The sequence below is a fragment of the Octodon degus genome, unplaced genomic scaffold, assembly GCF_000260255.1.
Source record: "Octodon degus isolate 3935 unplaced genomic scaffold, OctDeg1.0 scaffold00059, whole genome shotgun sequence".
Classification (NCBI taxonomy): Eukaryota; Metazoa; Chordata; class Mammalia; order Rodentia; family Octodontidae; genus Octodon; species Octodon degus.
This window is the reverse complement of record NW_004524635.1, coordinates 12,967,750-12,972,145: the sequence shown is the minus strand read 5'-3', so window position 1 is coordinate 12,972,145 and position 4,396 is coordinate 12,967,750. Positions and strand designations below refer to the sequence as shown.

Below are 4,396 nucleotides of genomic sequence, written 5' to 3'. Positions count from 1 at the left end.
TGTGTGTGTGGCCAGCTCAGCCCACCAGGGGGCGAGGCTGGCTGGCATGTGGTGCTGGGGGATCGAACCGTGGTGCCTGTGCTTTGCCAAGCTTGTTCCATGTAGGTGCTTTAGACCACTGAGCCATCTCGCCAGCCCCCTGAAGCTTTTCTTGAACCAGCGTTATTTTCTTATTTATTCTCTCACTTACTAATGAACTGAGGAAATATTGAAATCTTTTCTTTTTTTTTGCGGAATTGGGGATTGAACTCAGGCCCTTGCGCTTGCCGTGGAAGCATTTATTCCACTGAACCATCTCCCTGGGCCCCTCTTTTTTTTCTTTTTTTAATACTAAGTATTTTATTATATGTTGGCTCCAGCATGTATAAAACACCCTCGTGAAATAGAAATTCATGAAAATCCAGAGAGGTAGATGTTAAGGACTGACAAAGTAGAAGTTTTATGTTATGGCACATGTTAAGAAAGGGGAAGTTTTGGGCCAGGGAGATGGTTCAGTGGAGTAAGCGCTTCCCTGGGAAGCACAAGGGCCTGAGTTCAATCCACGGTTCCACAAAAAAAAAAAAGAAAAGAAAGAAAGAGGGCTGGTGAGATGGCTCAGTGGTCTAAAGCACCTACTTAGAACAAGCTAAGCTAAGCAAAGCACAGGGGACCGCGGTTCAATCCTCCAGCACCACATGCCAGCCAGCCCCGCCCCCTGGTGGGCTGAGCTGGCCACACACACAAAAAATAAATAAATAAATAAATAAATATAAAAAAAAAAAAGAAAGAAAGAAAGAGGAAGTTTTTGCTGATTTGTTTTGGGTTTTGTTTTTGTGTAACTGGGGATTGAACTCAGGCCCTTGCACTTGCCAGGGAAGCGCTTATTCCACTGAGTCACCTCCCCAGCCCCCAAGGGGAAGTTTTTGTACAGTCTTCAATTTTCTTTTTCTGAATAGTCACTGGTTGGTTAAAAGTAGTCTGGGAAACTCTTTTTTTTTTTTTTTTTTTTTTTTTTTTTTTTTGGCAGAACCAGGGATTGAACTCAGGCCCTTGCACTTGCCAGGCAAGCATAAGGACCTGAGTTCAATCCCCGGTTCCGCAAAAAAAAAAAAGAAAGAATTCATTTGACTACAAAAAGGAACAGACTTTCTGCGGTCTGAAGGGATTTGTACTTGAGGATACTCCAGTCAGCACAGGACCATACTGAGCATTCTGCAGGCAGAACTGTTCTAAGTCTGCAGCTGCCTGGGAAACCTTCATGCCCTTCAGCCCGGCGTCCAGCGGCAGCTGCAGAACTACTTTCTTCGTGGCGGCAACGCTGGAAGAGCCGAGGGCCAGGCCAACGCGAGGGCCAGGGGCAGCCCATCTATAACATGAACACTTTTTTTTTTTTTTCAGAACTGGGGATTGAACTCAGGCCCTTGAGCTTGCCAGGCAAGCGCTTATTCCACTGAGCCATCTCCCTGGCCCCTGTGGTATCTTAATCAAAGCCCAGGACTGTTGACAGCTGTCCAAAGCTGAAAGAGTCAGGTTTCTCCTCTTGAGCCTCCAGACAAAGTGCAACCCTGCTGACCCCCTTTTAGGACTTGTGACACTGATTCTAAACTTCTACAGTCATAAACAAGTAAATGCATCGCTTTGAGCCACCAAGCTTGTGGCAGTTTGCCATAGGAGTTGTAAGAATGTAATATAGTTCTCTTATGAGTGAGCATTTAGAGTGTTTAAAATAAATAGCCTGTTTATGAAGCTTTATCCACATGTATAATTATATTTGTAGGAAGAAATCCAAGAAATATTAGAAATGTGCAACAAAGATTTCATTAGACCTAAAAATAATGTTTTATATCTCCCAAATGGATTCCAGGCAATATATGTCAAAACTTGCCATTAAATTTATAGCTTTAAATATGCTTATCGGAAAACAATAAAGGCTGAAAATGGCTTAACCATTCAAATTAAAAAGCAGCTTAAAGAATAAAACCTGAAGAAAATAAAACAAGGGGAAATATTAAGCATAAAGATAAAAATCAACAAAATAATGAATAATAATAAACCCACACAAAAGAATATTTTAACATAACCAATGTTTCTTCAATAGCATTAATTACACAAACTTTTAAAAAACTAAGCAAGAGAAAATATATAAACAAATTACAAAGTAAAAAAACAGAAAATCAGATATAATAGAGATTTAAGCACAAAAGAGCACAACATTATTTTGCATTTAAGGAATAAGATATATGTCTGTAGATGTAGCTTAGTGGTAGACCATCTCTAGCATGTCCCTGGATTTTATCCTCAGCATTGAAAAAAAATTAAGCCACACCTGTACTCTAGCTCTCTAGAAGGCTGAGGCAGAAATGCAACTTCAAGTTCACCTTGGGCAATTTAGCAATTTACCAAGATGCTGTCTCAAAATAAAAAATAATAAAGGACTTGGAGATATAACCCAGTGCCATGGCCATGGGTTTAATCCAGTAAAAAAAAATTGGGGTGGGGGAAGAAAGCCTACCAAAAACTAAGAGTCTTTTTGTTATAGACAGCTGAATTAAATAGAAATGTCATAGGCAGTCAGACAGGGCCAGGCCCTCAAAGGAGACAGCGTGGAAGACGAGATGTCTTACAACTGTGAGAGAGAGAGGTGCTCCCACTACAGGCCAGACCTAAAGACCAAAGATTGAACAAATGCTGACCTCCCTAAAGATAAACATCTGGGATTGATTGTCACCTTGAGGAAGCCAGGAAGAGTCACTAATCCAACTGCTACCAGCTACTGGATAAAGTCAGACTCTATATTCATGCCCTTTTGCTACATGACTTGCTTCCCCATTTGGTTCTGGATTTAATCACTTTTACCTGAGCAATGGTGTTTAAAATCTCATTGGTTGGCCATAATTTTGTCCCACCTCATGCCCACCTAAGTGAGTTCCTATTTTTCTCCACTGTAGGCCCACATGGGACTCTATAAAAATACCTGGAAGAGGGGCCAGGGAGATGGCTCAGTAGGATAAGCACTTGACTGGCAAATGCAAGGATCTGAGTTCAATTCCCGGTTCTGACAAAAAAAAAAAAAAAAAAAACCTTGAAGAAACAGCCTGTCTCTTTCTTGGACAGAAGTTTTCTTCCCCCAAATAAATATTCTGCTCTTAATCTCCATTTGTTACTAAAATTCATTCTTCGGGTTTTAGAAAACACGAACTTGTCCCAGGTACCTTTCATGTTGGGAATTTGATTCCCCTATATCATTTTTACATCCTGGAACCACAGAATATCTTACTCAAAGGAAAAAGCTAAACTGTATTCCCTGCAAGATTAAGAGTAATGCAAGCCTGGAGGTGCAGCTCAGTGGTGGTGGTAAAGCACATGCTTAGCACGCATGAGGCCCTGGCTGCAGTACCCAGTATGAACATAAAGCAGGTGAAGATGACCCATATCACCACTAACTACTGTTCAACATAGTATGGATGTTCCTACTCAATACAGGATATAAAAAAGAAATATAATAAAAAGTATAAGAAAGGAAGACGTAAAATTGTCAGTGACACTCAATTGTATAGAATAACCTACCAGAATCAATAAACCATGGTTAGAATTTATAAGTAGTTAGCTAGGTCACTAGAGGAAAGGTCACCATAGAAGACTCAGTAGAGTTCATTTTTTACACTAGCAATAAACAGCTATAGGGGGCCAGGGAGATGGCTCAGTGGAATAAGCGCTTCCCTGGCAAGCTCAAGTACCTGAGTTCAATCCCTGGTTCTGCAAAAAAAAAAGAAAAAAGAAAAAAGAAAAAAAAAAAAAAAAGCTATAAAAACTAATAGCAGCTTTTTTTTTTTTTTTTTTTTGGTGGGTGGGGGTGGGTTCCAGGAATTGAATTCAGGACCTTGCAAATGCCAGGCAGGCAGTGTGCCACTGAGCTCTATCCCTGGCCCACATAAAATGTAATAGAAAGCATGGTACCATTTACAAGGACAAAAATTATACTATGTTGACCTAGGGAGCTCAGCCGTCTAAGCGCCTGTCTGGCAAGCGCAAGGACCTGAGTTCGATCCCTAGTACTGCATGCCATGCTGGCCCCTGAACTGCTGGGCACGCCATGCCAGCCACTGAAACTGAGCCTGGTGGTGCATGCCTGTAATCCTAGTGCTGAGGAGGCTGAGACAAGAGGATCACTGAGTCCAAGTGTGTAGTGAGACCCTGTATCAAATAAATAAATACATAAATAAGTAATTTAAAAATGAAGCAATATCTAGGAGCTAAAGTATCAAAGAGTTCTTCAAAACCTCTCTAGAGAAAAGTTGAAAAATTTAAAAAAGGAAACAGAAGTTGATCTGAAGAAATGAAGAGACAGACTGCAATGCTGGATGGGCCAATTTAATACAATGAAGAGTGGGCTGGGGAGATAGCTCAGTGGAATAAG

The 4,396-nt window shown here is 40.9% G+C and overlaps 2 pseudogenes; one reads left to right on the top strand and one right to left on the bottom strand.

Annotated features, from left to right (window-relative positions):
* Window positions 1-950, top strand: part of LOC101587045 — an 8,169-nt pseudogene extending 7,219 nt beyond the window's left edge.
* A 157-nt stretch (window positions 951-1,107) lies between these two features.
* Window positions 1,108-3,198, bottom strand: LOC101586649 (annotated as a pseudogene).
* Window positions 3,199-4,396: the final 1,198 nt, after the last annotated feature.